The following is a 16,019-nucleotide window of genomic DNA, read 5'->3' as shown; positions in this document are numbered from 1 at the left end:
TCAGGAAAAATAAAACCTTGGATGGGAGGTCCATAGGCCGGTCGAAACATGACAGCCCTCAAGAAAATACAAAAAACCTTATGGACCTCCCATCCGAGGTCGTGGGCTATGCATGTTAAAAAAGAAAGCCTAGACAGGGCAGCCCAAAACCCAGCTGATACTTGCTGCCCCGGTGATAATAAATGATACCTGCCAGCTCCCCGGCTTCGTTGTGAATTTATCTCCTATAGTAACTAGGTTGAAGCACCTAAAAAATGTAACTATGTTGACAAACCCGTGTGCCCCAATGTCAGTATAGCATTGGGAGGAAGTTTTTTTCCGATGAGGCACTTGCTTGCGTACGGCTATAGACCTGGTGCGTCTTGACTGTCCACCTCTCCATGTACAGTCCTCTACATATTCCTCTCGTTTGTTTAGCATGTTCACAATGGCAGACAGCGGCGTCGCGGCGAGCGCACAAAGGCGTAGGAGGAGATCCGACCACTTGAGGAAGTGCCTTATTAGTAACGAAACAACTGAACTAGCCCAGTGGCCGAGTGACACTACCCGACAGCTGTTCCGCCCGGGTTCGATTCTACCTGTGTAGAGAAAATATCTCCAAATTTTTTGCCTTTGCCTTTATTGAGATGTCGGTCCCAATTGTCATCTACGCACACCATGTCCTACACTTGCCAAAACTTCGCCCCTCGTTTTCTCTATTTTTGGCACACTCGACATTTTGTGGGAATTTTGAAAATAGCATATCTTTTTGACTGTGCATCATATGAAGATGTGCTATGCATGAATGTTGATCAGCATGATGTTAACTGGCTGGTAGTTCCAGTTTCGACCATGAATAAAACTTCCAGCATGATGTTAACACTGTTTGAAAAGGCCGTGTTAATAAAAATGCTCTGCCTCTGAAAGTTTCAGTTTCTTATCTGAAACTGAACTTGGAGTTTCTTATCTGAAACTGAAACTTGCAGTTTCTTCTCTGAGAATCACATTGTCTGCACTTTTATACTCCTATGAAACTACATTTTTTAAGTGCTAAAAATAGATCTCTAGAATTCATAAAATACTTCATATGCTCAATACTGCAAATCTGAAATTCAAAAGACATTCATATCTGAAAGTACTCTCAAAATACACAACACAAAACACAATTCACAACCTGCAAATACTAACAACCCTAAGCTCCTCCTGACAATTCACAACCTGCCCGACTATTGGTCTGGGGGCGGGGGGCAAATCCCTCCTATTCCTCGGCGGCAGACAGCCGCCCCGTGAAATGATGTGAACGGCGAGGGAGAGGATGGTGGGGAAGCATCATCAGGCAACTATTTTTCTCCTCTTGCATTTGGGTTCGGTCGACGAAGACTCCACCGGCTCGCTCTGGCACGACACCCTCACAAACGGCACCCTGTAGATGCTCGATCCTTCAATCTCTGGTGGATGCTCCATCTGGGATTGATACTCCGACCACCACTCCCTCACGATCGGATTCGGTGAATCTGTTTGCTCCATGGCCCAGAGGAGCAGCTCTATGTACTCCCGCGTGACTCCCTCCGGGAGTATCGCCGCCTTTTCGTTCTGTTGCAGATATTTGGCCATGGATGTCGCCGTCGCCGCTTGTTGGTCCTTGTTGTCAAACCAAGACTGTATCTCCAACATCCTAGCTAGCTTCACAGGGTCGCCGTCTGTGATCCTCATGTATCGGTTGTACTCCTCCATCAATCTACTTCTCCACAGCACCTTCACTCATCGGCGGTGGTTTTTGAATGGAAGAGGAGAGGAGCAGCGCTGGTTTTTTTTAGAACGGGAGAGGAGCGACGCTGGTTTTGGATTGGAACAGGAGAGGAGGGGCGGTGGTTTTGAAATGGAAGAGGAGAGGAGCGGCGCTGGATTTAGATTGGAGCAGGAGAGGAGCGGCGGTGGTTTAAGAGGAGAAGAGAAGCGGAAGAGCGGTGGTGGTCTTGGAAGTATTTTTTTTGTTTTGCGTATTTTGGGTCAAAGTTTGACCACGTACTGTATTTGACAAGCAAAATGTGAATGCATTTCACCAAAATTGTATCGTTTGGTTCATATCTGAATGTACTTTCAAATTATATTATTTTTGCAACGTATAACATATATTTTATTTGCGAAAATCATGGTCAATTATGACCCAGAATAAAAGGGAGACTAGTTAATGTGGGGTCGCTTTCCTAATTGAAGGGTAAATTGATTTTGATTTTGATCCAGTCACAGCGTGCCAGCCCTCTCATCCAATCCTAAATCGCTGCCGCACGCTCCTCTCCCTCTTCCCCACTGCAAAACCACCTCCTCTCCTCTCCATCATCTCCATTCCAAAACCACCGTATCGCCTCTCCCTCTTCTCCATTGTAAAACCACCTCCTCTCTCCTCGGATGAGGATCCCCTAACGTAGCCCATCCTGCCATTGAGACACGACACATGGGTCCTACCAAGCACGGGGCCCACCTGTCAGCGACCGAAAGGTAGGGGAACCTCTCCTCTCCATCATCTCCATTCCAAAACCACTGTCTCGCCTCTCCCTCTTCTCTATTGCAAGACCACTGTCTCTCCTCCCATCTTCCAAAGCTAGCACCGGACCACTCAGAAGGACATCTATGGAGGGGATGTAGCAGCAAATCAAGCAGATCGCCGGCGGCGACCAGCCAAAGTTAGCCAGGTTGAAGGAGATCCTTACTTGGTTTGACAATGAGTGGGAGATTTCGAGGACGGTGAGAGCCATGTGGCAATGTATGCGAAAGAGCGAGACAATGGCGATGAGGGCGTCGATGTACTCCTCGGCAGCAGTCACACTGCAGTCCTTCGAGTTCATCGAGTATCTCCTCTGAGCAATGGAGCAGACAGATTCGCCCGAGGCGAAATTCAGGCGGAGGTGGTGGGCGTACAGGTCGAAGGTCGAGCACCCAGAGGATAACGAATCGATCGAGTAAGGTGTGCCGTTCGTGAGGGTGCAGAGCCACCCGGAGCCATAGGAGTATTCGTTCTCCCACCGCAAGAGGAGGCCGGATGGCGCGATGTCGCTTCCCCGCCGTTCTCCATGGTTCCCTCGACGCTTGCCTCGTTTCAACGGCGTCGGTAGGGTTTAAGGGAAGCTTTGCACTAACCTAATCTTCCATCTGCTCATGCTTACAATCAGTGTGACAACTAATAAAAATCATGCTTACAATCAGTCTCCGAGTACTACGCCAATCACCCTAAAATAGCTCTGGACCTTTGGGTCAAAGTTGTGACACTGTGTACAAATAAAGAAAAATAGATTGGTGCTTCTTTCAGAAAAGAGTACACCCCTAGAAAACTGCAAATATAAGCTACTAGTATTTTTTAAGTCTAAGCTACTAGTATTTGCTTAGAGGATTTGCTGCCGAGAAAGATCCGTCCACAGTGAGCGCCACACATCCCACTGATGGTGGTGGATGCCAATGCTTAGATGGAGCAGGGTTGATGTCGGTAATTTTTGCTTGGCACCTCGCACTCTGCATATATGCCAGTTCCATCCATACATTTGTGCAGTTCCACCAAAATGCAGCCGAATAATCCTGTTTGCACAGATAATGAAAAGGCGTGATTAGATTATAGTGGCACTAGTTGATGAAACATACACTAATAAATAGAAGAAAATATTACACCATACCAGAAATCAACCGAAGTCTCCTCGATACACCTTCTGCCAGTGATGAACATCAGTGTACAGCGGTAGTACAAGGAGGGGCCTTGAGACATTCAAATCTCTATTTTTGTGTAGATCAACTAAAATTAAGCACCCCACTTTGCAGAAACACTTAAACATTAACAATGGGACTAGTTGATGAAACATACATTAACAAAGAGAAGCACTTTCTTTATCTACATTGGAAATGAAATGATAGAGAGGACCCTCGCTCTATTTTAACTATATTATTACTTCATTTTATCAGTGACACTAGGGTCGAGTAGGTGGCAAACAAGGTGTACCATGCGTCTCAAGGATGAAGGTCGGGGGTGCTTAGACTGGGATGCTGAAGCTGGCTCTTTCAGTCCCTATCCCCCCCTTGATGTTTCTGTGGTAGCATTTGGGTTGTAATTCAAACTTGGTCGAGCTGGTGCTGCGTCCCCCTACTTGCCTAGCTTATGTGGCGAACTTGTCTCCTGGTAGTACTCAGTCCGTTCTAGTAGTAGTTGCATAACTGCCCGTTTACACTGAGATGTTGTCGGATAATGGTTCTCTATGGTTGGATTTCTTTAATGAAATCGGAGGGAATCCCCTCTTTTGATATATAAAAAAATAGTGGCACTAGCGGTGCCAAAACATTGCCTCAAATTAATAGTGCCACTAGATTAAGGTGCAAAATAATAACATTACTGCTTTATCATGGCAGTGCCAAAACAGTAGCACAAGAGCAGGATCAACATGCAGGATCTTTGGCAAACGGTCAGATCAAAAAGGAACATACCTCGTGATGGGAACCATATCTGCAGTCAACGCCATCGTAGAAGGGATGACACCAGTCACCAACATGGCTGATTCAATTCATGGGACCTTTTGGTGCAGTTCACCTAAAATGAAGCAATGTCCCATGAGCTAGCAGCTTCTTCTTCTTCTTTTTTAAGAAAAGAGCTCCAACTCCGGTTCCATTTCCATCAGAAAACGAAACCCACAGAGCTTCTTCATTAGTTGCAATAAAATTGAGCAACATCAAGGTTGGTCGTGAAGCTCCTGGAGAGTAGGCGAACTAGGACAGTTGCATCTCTAACAAAAAGAAGCAACTTATCTTAATGGGAAATTTAGCAGGACATGAAAAAAAAGTGCCATTGATTCATATTACTAGAGGCATTACATTGAAAACAACATTGGTTTAATGTGTCCTTACTTTTAATAGTGCGACTTCTACATTTTACCAGTGGCATTACATAAGAGCGGCTCGGGGCAACAAACATCAGAAGAGGATATCTGGGTTGGTCCCATTTTTGTTTGGTATATAGCCACCTTATACTGTGTGAGGCTAGCAAATCTAGTGCTGGACTTACTCTGTTGACTTGTCCCCCAGTCCCCACTTTCTTTCCTTTTTCAACCAATACATTGGGTTTATATTGATTTTGTACCGCGTTCCCTTTATTTCCCTATTAGACCTAGAGACCAGTTGGATAGCCAGTCTCTGCTACTTTTCGCCCCCATTATTTCCTCTTTCGACCAAGTCCTAGATTCAGGTAACAAATCTTCCCCCACCCCCACCCCCTTTCTTCCTTGTTTGAACCAAGTACTACTAGATTCGAGTGCATGAACTAGTTTTACCTCTTAACAGTAAAAAATTAGGTGGTTTTCGAACAGCCGATCGATCCTATCTACACAATGGGGCCTAAGAAATAGTAAAAGATACAAATGCATCAACGTCAGGAGCTCGGGAAGTAGAGAAAGGTCGGCTTCGAAGGAAGTTATACCTGAGGGTCGTCGGGATGTCGCTAGGTGGGCGGCGGGAGGCCGGATCTGCCCACACCACGGCAGCGAGGAAGAAGGGGTGGGAGGCCCTCCCTCGCCAGCGATGCTTAGGAGAGAACGGCAAGGCACGCTGATCAGGACACGCCGGCAGTGGGTAAGGGCCATCGCCGAGGACGACCGCGTGAACGTTGCACCTTCTCACCTTCCCCGGCGGAGAAGATCCGGCTGGATCTATGACCAGCAGTGAGTAGAGAGAGAGAGAGAGAGTGGCCACCACTATCGTGTTTAGATCTGGAGAGGACGAGACAGTGTGAATAGAGCAACACTAGCAAGCAAGCGCGGAGGCTCCTACCTATATGGTGGAGTACTAGTTTTCTTTTGTCTACCGGCCAGAGCCGGCTTGACCTCGACAATGACTGTCAAGAAGTCTTCATGCACGTGCCCCGGAGGCGCAGTTGTCGTCATTTTGATCTGAAGCACCGGATTATAACATATAACACGAAAAAATGCCACATGAAAAGAAATCATAACCTCACTTCCCAAAGGAGACAATATGAATCCTGACGGACAAACTAGACGAGGATCAAAGCTCAAATTAAAGATAAACTCGTAGAAAAGGGGTCCGTCGATAGATGTCCTAATTAACATAGCCGGCTTGACCTAGATGGCAGTCGAGTAGTCTTCGTGCATGTGCCCCCAATGGCTAGCCCAACTCAGTTGTTGCTGTTTAACCCTCGCAGTGATTCAAAGCACATGACACCTAATTTTGCGAGATGACAAGAAACCTTTTTTTAGTTTTCTCACCATAACTACAGCCCTGTACAACACAGCCTACACGATATGTAGACGATAGCCAATCTAGGTGTGTCTGCTGGAGTCTAGTCACATGCATGGACGAACTGATCTTCCGTGTCTTGCAGGGATCGTCCAGGTACCAAGGTGGAGTATGTACTTCTATTAACTCATCCGACTTGCGATGCCGGGGAGTGTGCCTATGGTCGGTTCTCAATTGCGGTCCCACATGTGTGTGCAAACGCAATATGACGCGCGTTCCATTCGGAGAGCAGCGTGCCAGACCAACCGACCGTGTGGGGTGCGACGTGAACGCGACGGGCGTGCTATATACTCCATACATGTGTACCACCGTTTTCTTGAGGCTTTGCTCCATGGCGCAATCCATGGATACAAAATTAGTATACTGTACTATTTAAAAGACGAGGGCGAGGCTTTTCCCGCGCGGTAGGCGAGGTAGTTCCGCCTAGTCGGTTCGACAGAGACGCGAGAAGATGAGGGAGTAGGCTGCTGCAAACATAGGGCTGTGTGATTTGACAGTTAGTTACTTTCGGACAGGTGGGGCCCGGTGATTTGACTTGCCATTATCATTTTAACTGCGGCGCTACGACCGGCTTGAGTCTCCCGATTCCTGACCACCTCCATACAGGTGACTCTCCCGATGCTCCACCATGTAGAGGCTGGCTCTTGCTTGAGAGCCCACTCCTCCACTTTTTCCTTGCCTCTTTCCCCCACATATGCAAAAATGCCATGTAAAGCGGGCTTATAGCCCACTATTGTACTTGATCCTACAAGTGCTAAGCCTGCCACATAGGCATAAAGTTTGATGTGGCAAGTTAATTAAGAAGAGAGAGACTAGTTTGGTGACCCCAGGAAGAAACGATGCTAAGCGCGTGTACCTAGATGAAGCAAACTTAGCAACAAAAAACTAAGCACCTATGCATTGGGGACTTGAGTTGCTAAGCCATTTAATGCCCATAGCACCTCATCTAAGCACCATTTCATTGGAAGAGGTCACTCCTTGGCAAATGCAATAAATACTACGAAGATATAGATAGAGAGAAGTAAACAAAAAATACTCCTATAGCCAACCTTATAGCTAACCTTGTTGTATGAGTGACTAAGTGATGACTATGTATGTCATGCCAACATCAGATAGTCTAACGCATCGTGTTAAATCTCCAAGGGCGCGACCACGCGAGTGAGGCAATGGTCGTGGTAGGCGCGACCATGATACGGGCTGCTGGCAGCCCTTGGATCTGAGATCGAACGGTCGCATGCTAAGTTGCTGAAAATTTACAGAATAACCCTCCAGGATAGGATATTCACCCATAGGTCTAGAATCACGCCATGCAACCGTTCGATCTCAGATCCAAGGGCTCTCAGAAGCCCGTATCATGGGAGAATAGAAAGCTTCGTATCACCTGTAATTTTCCCGACGCTTGACATGACATTGAAAGCCATTTAATTGGGCGTCGAGTAGACATGACATCTAATTGGGCCCCCATAGTACTGTGCATGAATCCATTTATCCACCAGGCAAGCCACTACCCTGCCATTCGCACGCCCCCCCACTCGCCATTTTTACAATCGATAAACCGCTCCTAGTCGTCCCGTCCTTTCACATTACGGTAGTTTCACTAATCCTAACCCTCCTCCCAAATCCATGGCGTCCCAAATCTCCATGATCGGCGGTGAGTACAAGGTTAGAACCATCACCGACGATGAGTTCGACGTCATCTACACCCGTTCTTCCGCAATGGTGAAAGAATGCCTTGCTCGCTTGAAACGCATGTTTGAAAACTCAAATGATGAGTGGGTCGCTGGGCTAGATGTTGAGTGCACCACATTCCTGGGAAGCGAGAATGAACTAAAGGAGGCAGAGAAGAAGAAGCCCGCCGTCATCCAGGTTTGCGTGCAAGACTTATGCTTGGTCTACCATATATGCCATGCTGACGTTGAGTGCGAGGAATTTAAGAACTCCTCAAGGGCGGTCGAGTCAAATTCGTTACTATAGACTTTAGGAATGACAAGGAAATCCTAGGTCAGATAGTCCTCGTTGTAGGCGACCCCTTCGACCTCCAGAAGGAAGGGCTGGTGCCCTCCCTTGATCAGCCTTCAATGCTGACCCTGGCAGGAGCCATGGTTCATTCTTCATACGGTAAACTAGAGAAACCTCTGTACACGTTTCATCGTCATGCATGGCAGTGGAATGTACTAGATATAGACCACATCCACTACGCTGCAATGGATGGCTACCTTTGTTTCAATATCTACAAGGGTTGGATGAAGAGCAAGAGCCAAGTGTGCGGTTCAAGCAAATAAGTATCGCCCAAGAGGAAGAGGGACAAGGACGAAGTCGAGGACGTGGATGAGGAGTCCGAGTAAGGTGGCAGTGTTGTTGCTCATGGTGGTCCTATGCAGTGTCTACCGGATTAGTTGCTTAGTTTAATTTCTGGTGTGCTTAGTTTTATTTGAGGGGTGTGTTGTGCTGAGCCCCGAACAGAACTATGTTATGTTTCTTCTCGTTATATTTCGTACATTTCATCTTTTAGTTGGTATAGTACTACCACTCGTTTCTTGACATTATATACGTACAACATATATGGCCAACATCATATAGCCAGCAGTTTAGTTGTCAAAGAATTTCAGGGTGCTTAGTTTTGTCAAAGAATTCCAGGGTGCTTAGTTTTATTTGAGGGGTGTGTTGTGCTGGACACCATTAACTTATCATTGTGAGAATCGGCTTATTTTTGTCATGTAACATGGTCAACGGGGTTTGACGTGAAAATAACAATGTCTAATGGCATTTCTGAGCAAACATCTAACTTAACGATGGCATTTTTTAGATATCTAATTGCATTTTTGAGCAGGCATCTCACGGATCGATGTCATTTTTTGAGTAGTTGTAACTTCTAATGTCAAAACTGAGTAGTGATACACAACTAGTGGCATAAATAATAAGAACCCAATAATTAAATAGGGCTAATTTCTTTATTTCTTTATACCTTTGTGTGCGAAACAATATACGCTGCCTCCCGCCAGATTTTCTTTACAGAGGCAACATAGAACTATATGAGTGCCCTGTTAAATTTTGGAATTATTCCGGGTTCGTTTGGCCTTTTTTATACATTAATTGAGTTTCTGGTCATTTAATGTGCATAATTCAAATTTGAACTACAAGCACATGCTCCCGTGCACCAAAGTTGGCTGAAAAATCACATGTGTGTCCTCGGGTGAATTTCTAAGTCCCATGCAAGAAATGGGAATGAAATTCAAACATCTGGGCATCGTGGTTCGGCCGGGAACATTGAGAAGCTTGGTTTTAAAATTCTTGTAAATCCAAAACACACCTCAAAATCATGAAACTTGGCATGGTGTCATGTCATGGTACTACCATGTGATACGTCCATTTTCCATCATGATTTTATATCGATATTTATTGCATTATGGGCTGTTATTTCACGTTATGTCACAATACTTATGGCTATTCTCTCTTATTTTACAAGGTTTACCATGAAGAGGGGGAATGCCGGCAGCTGGAATTATGGCTGGAAAAGGAGCAAATATTGGAGACCTATTCTGCGCAACTCCAAAAGTCCTGAAACTCCATGGAATATCTTAAAATAAATAAAGAAAATTCGTCGCCAAAGATGAAGGCTAGGGGGCCCACACCCTGCTCACGAGGGTGGGGGGCGCGCCCCTCCCCCCTGGGCGCGCCCCCTACCTTGTGGGCCCCCTGGTAGCTCTTCGACGCCCATCTTCTCCTATATGAAGTCTTTCGATGAGAAAAAAATAAGAAGCAACCTTTCGGGACGAGACTCTGCCGCCACGAGGCGGAACCTTGGCGGAACCAATCTAGGGCTCCGGCAGAGCTGTTCTGCCGGGGACACTTCCCTCCAGGAGGGGGAAATCATCACCATCGTCATCACCCACGCTCCTCTCATCGGGAGAGGGCAATCTCCATCAACATCTTCACTAGCACCATCTCATCTCCAAACCCTAGTTCATATCTTGTATCCAATTCTTGTCTCCAAGTCCGGGATTTGTGCTAGTAGGTTGCTAGTAGTGTTGATTACTCCTTGTAGTTGATGCTAGTTGGTTTATTTGGTGGAAGATCATATGTTCAGATCCTTTATGCATATCATTACCCCTCTGATTATGAACATGAATATGCTTTGTGAGTAGTTACGTTTGTTCCTGAGGACAAGGGAGAAGTCTTGCTATTAGTAGTCATGTGAATTTGGTATTCGTTCGATATTTTGATAAGATGTATGTTGTCTAACCTCTAGTGGTGTTATGTGAACGTCGACTACATAAAACTTCACCATTATTTGGGTCTAGAGGAAGGCATTGGGAAGTAATAAGTAGATGATGGGTTGATAGAGTGACAGAAGCTTAAATCCTAGTTTATGCGTTGCTTCGTAAGGGGCTTATTTGGATCCACATGTTTCATGCTATGGTTAGGTTTACCTTAATAATTTTGTTGTAGTTGAGGATGCTTGCAATAGAGGTTAATCATAAGTGGGATGCTTGTTCAAGTAAGAACAGCACCCAAGCACCGGTCCACCCACATATCAAATTATCAAAGTACCGAACGCGAATCATATGAGCGTGATGAAAACTAGCTTGACGATATTCCCATGTGTCCTCGGGAGCGCTTTTCCTATTATAAGAGTTTGTCCAGGCTTGTCCTTTGCTACAAAAAGGATTGGGCCACCTTTCTGCACTTTATTTACTTTTGTTACTTGTTGTTCGTTACCTTTTATCTTATCACAAAACTATCCGTTACCACTTATTTCAGTACTTGCAGAGAATACCTTACTGAAAACCGCTTATCATTTCCTTCTGCTCCTCGTTGGGTTCGACACTCTTACTTATCGAAAGGACTACGATAGATCCCCTATACTTGTGGGTCATCAAGACTCTTTTCTGGCGCCGTTGCCGGGGAGTGTAGCGCCTTTGGTAAGTGGAATTTGGTAAGGAAAAATTTATATAGTGTGCTGAAATTTTCTGTCACTTGTTACTATGGAAAGTGAATCTCTGAGGGGCTTGTTCGGGGTATCTTCACCCCGTCCAGTAGAGCAAAGAGTTGCTCCTCAACCTACTGAACGTATTGAAAATGAAACTCCTTTTGAATTTCCTTCAGGTATTATGGAAAAACTGCTGGCTAATACTTTTACAGGAGATGGGACAAAGCATCCCGATGAGCATCTACGCTATTTGGATGATATTTGTGGATTATTTAAGCTTGCAGGTATGCCCGATGATGTTGTTAAGAAGAAGGCTTTCCCTTTATCTTTGAAGGGAGACGCATCGACATGGTATAGGCTATGTGATGATACGAGATCATGGAACTATAAAAGAATGAATTTGGAATTTCATCAAAAGTATTACCCTATGCATCTTGTTCATCGTGATCACAATTATATATATAACTTTTGGCCTCGTGAAGGAGAAAGCATCGCCCAAGCTTGGGGGAGGCTTAAATCCATGTTATATTCATGCCCCAATCATGAGCTCTCAAAATTGACAATTCTTCAGAATTTTTATGCTCGGCTCTCTGATAATAATAAAACCATGCTCGATACTTCTTGTGCTCGCTCTTTTATGATGAAGCCTATTGAATTCAGATGGAATTTATTGGATAGAAATAAACGCAACTCTGAAGATTGGGACCTCGACAAAGGTAAGGAGTCAGGTATGACACCTAAGTTTGATTGTGTTAAATCTTTTATGGATACCGATATTTTCCGTAAGTTTAGCACTAAATATGGACTTGACTCTGAGATAGTAGCCTCTTTCTGTGAATCTTTTGCTACTTATGTTGATCTCCCCAAGGAGAACTGGTTTAAATATCATCCTCCCATAGAAGTAAAAGTAGCTGCACCTATTAAAGTTGAAGAAGAAACCATCACTTATAATGATCCTATTGTTCCTACCTCTTATGTTGAGAAACCACCTTTCCCTGCTAGAGTAAAGGATCATGCTAAAGCTTCAACTGTTGTTCATAAAAGCAATACTAGAACTTATACACCTCCTGAGCAAGTCAAAGTAGAACCTAATATTGCTATTGTTAAAGATCTCTTGTCCGATAATATTGATGGGCATGTCATTGAATTCTTTGGTGAAACTGCTAGAATTGCTAAACCCTGTGATAGAGATAAACATAAACCTGTGGTAGGCGTGCCTGTTATTTCTGTTAAAATAGGAGATCATTGTTATCATGGCTTATGTGATATGGGTGCTAGTGCTAGTGTTATACCTTATGATTTATATAAAGAAATTAAGCATGAGATTGCACCTGCTGAGTTAGAAGATATTGATGTTACAATTAAAGTTGCCAATAGAGATACTATTTCACCAGTGGGAATTGTTAGAGATGTTGAAGTCTTGTGTGGGAAAACTAAATATCCCGCTGATTTTCTTGTTCTTAGTTCTCCACAAGATAGCTTTTGCCCCATTATATTTGGTAGACCCTTCTTGAATACTGTTAATGCTAAGATAGACTGCAAAAAGGATGTTGTTACTATTGGCTTGGATAATATGGTTCATGAGTTTAATTTCTCTAAATTTAGTAAACAACATCATGAGGAAGAATTGCCTAGTAAGGATGAAATTATTGGTCTTGCTTCTATTGCTGTACCTCCTAGTGATCCTTTAGAACACTATTTGCTAGACCATGAAAATGAGATGTTCATGAATGAAAGAAGGGAAATAGATGAAGTATTCTTTGAACAGAAACCTATTCTGAAACATAATTTGCCTGTTGAAATCCTAGGGAATCCTCCTCCACCCAAGGGTGATCCCGTGTTTGAGCTTAAACCGTTGCCTGATAATCTTAAGTATGCTTATCTTGATGAAAAGAAAATATATCCTGTTATTATTAGTGCTAAACTTTCAGAGCATGAAGAATAAAGATTATTGAAAACTCTGAAAAAGCACCGTGCCGCTATTGGATATACTCTGGATGATCTTAAGGGCATCAGTCCCACTCTATGTCAACATAAAATAAATTTGGAAGCTGATGCCAAACCAGTTCGTGATCCTCAACGATGTTTGAATCCTAAAATGAAAGAAGTGGTAGGAAAAGAAATACTCAAGCTTCTGGAGGCAGGTATAATTTACCCCGTTGCTGATAGTCAGTGGATAAGTCCTGTCCATTGTGTCCCTAAGAAGGGAGGTATTACTGTTGTCCCTAATGATAAAGATGAATTGATCCCGAAAAGAATTATCACAGGTTATAGGATGGTAATTGATTTCCGCAAGTTAAATAAAGCTACTAAGAAAGATCATTACCCCTTACCTTTTATTGATCAAATGCTAGAAAGATTATGCAAACATACACATTATTGCTTTCTAGATGGTTACTCTGGTTTCTCTCAAATACCTGTGTCGGCTAAAGATCAATCAAATACTACTTTTACATGCCCTTTTGGTACTTTTGCTTATAGACGTACGCCTTTTGGTTTATGTAATGCACCTGCTACCTTTAAAATATGCATGATGGCTATATTCTCTGACTTTTATGAGAAAATTTGTGAGGTTTTCATCGACGACTTTTCCGTCTATGGTTCCTCTTTTGATGATTGCTTGAGCAATCTTGCTCGAGTTTTGCAGAGACGTGAAGAAACTAATCTTGTCTTGAATTGGGAAAAGTGCCACTTTATGGTTAATGAAGGTATTGTCTTGGGGCACAAAGTTTCTGAAAGAGGTATTGAAGTTGATAAAGCCAAGGTTGATGCTATTGAAAATATGCCATGTCCCAAGGACATCAAAGGTATAAGAAGTTTCCTTGGTCACGCTGGATTTTATAGGAGGTGCATTAAGGACTTCTCGAAAATTTCACGTCTCAGACTAATTTATTACAAAAAGATGTACCATTTGTCTTTGATGATGATTGTGTAGAAGCATTTGAAATACTTAAGAAAGCATTAGTCTCTGCATCTATTATTCAGCCACCTGATTGGAATTTACCCTTTGAAATTATGTGTGATGCTAGTGATTACGATGTAGGTGTTGTTCTAGGGCAAAGAGTTGATAAGAAATTAAATGTTATCCATTATGCTAGTAAGACTCTAGACAATGCTCAAAGAAATTATGCTACTACTGAAAAGGAACTCTTAGCAGTTGTGTTTGCCTGTGATAAATTCAGACCCTATATTGTTGATTCTAAAGTAACTATTCACACCGATCATGCTGCTATTAAATATCTTATGGAAAAGAAGGATGCTAAACCTAGACTCATTAGATGGGTTCTCTTGCTCCAAGAATTTGATTTACATATTGTTGATAGAAAAGGAGCTGAGAACCCCGTTGCAGACAACTTGTCTAGGCTAGAGAATGTTCTTGATGACCCACTACCTATTGATGATAGCTTTCTTGATGAGCAACTAAATGTCATAAGTACTTCTCGTAGCACTCCGTGGTATGCTGATTATGCTAATTATATTGTTGCTAAATTTATACCACCTAGCTTCACATATCAACAAAAGAAAAAGTTCTTTTGTGATTTGAGACATTACTTTTGGGATGACCCACATCTTTATAAAGAAGGAGTAGATGGTGTTATTAGACATTGTGTACCTGAGCATGAACAGGAACAGATCCTACGCAAGTGTCACTCCGAAGCTTATGGAGGACATCACGCTGGAGATAGAACTGCACATAAGGTATTGCAATCTGGTTTTTATTGGCCTACTCTCTTAAAGGATGCCCGTAAGTTTGTTTTATCTTGCGATGAATGTCAAAGAATTGGTAATATCAGTAGACGTCAAGAAATGCCTATGAATTATTCACTTGTTATTGAGCCATTTGATGTTTGGGGCTTTGATTATATGGGACCTTTTCCTGCCTCTAATGGTTACACTCATATTTTAGTTGCTGTTGATTATGTTACTAAGTGGGTAGAAGCTATTCCAACTAGTAGTGCTGATCATAACACTTCTATTAGAATGCTTAAGGAAGTTATTTTTCCAAGGCTTAAAGTCCCTAGATACTTAATGACTAATGGTGGTTCACACTTTATTCATGGTGCTTTCCGTAAGATGCTTGCTAAATTCGATGTTAATCATGGAATTGCATCTCCTTATCACCCGCAGTCTAGTGGTCAGGTAGAGTTGAGCAATAGAGAGCTCAAATTAATTTTGCAAAAGACTATCAATAGGTCTAGAAAGAATTGGTCCAAAAAACTAAATGATGCATTATGGGCCTATAGAACTGCATACAAAAATCCTATGGGTATGTCTCCGTATAAAATGGTTTATGGAAAAGCATGTCATTTACCTCTTGAATTAGAACATAAGGCATATTGGGCTATTAAAGAGCTCAACTATGATTTCAAACTTGCTGGTGAGAAGAGGTTATTTGATATTAGCTCTCTTGATGAATGGAGAACCCAAGCCTATGAAAATGCCAAGTTATTTAAAGAAAAAGTTAAAAGATGGCATGACAAAAGGATACAAAAGTGTGAGTTTAATGTAGGTGATTATGTATTACTATACAACTCTCGTTTAAAATTTTTTTGCAGGAAAACTTCTCTCCAAATGGGAAGGTCCTTACGTTATCGAGGAGGTCTATCGTTCCGGTGCCATTAAAATCAACAACTTCGCAGGCACAAATCCGAAGGTGGTAAACGGTCAAAGAATCAAACATTATGTCTCAGGTAATCCCATAAATGTTGAAACCAATATTATTGAAACCATAACCCCGGAGGAATACATAAGGGACACTTTCCAGAACGTTCCAAACTCCGAAAAGGAATAGGTATGTGGTACGGTAAGTAAACCGACCCCAAAACAA

The sequence above is a fragment of the Triticum aestivum genome, chromosome 6B (genome assembly GCF_018294505.1).
Source record: "Triticum aestivum cultivar Chinese Spring chromosome 6B, IWGSC CS RefSeq v2.1, whole genome shotgun sequence".
In the NCBI taxonomy this organism is placed as follows: domain Eukaryota; kingdom Viridiplantae; phylum Streptophyta; class Magnoliopsida; order Poales; family Poaceae; genus Triticum; species Triticum aestivum.
This window is presented reverse-complemented; position numbering follows the sequence as displayed.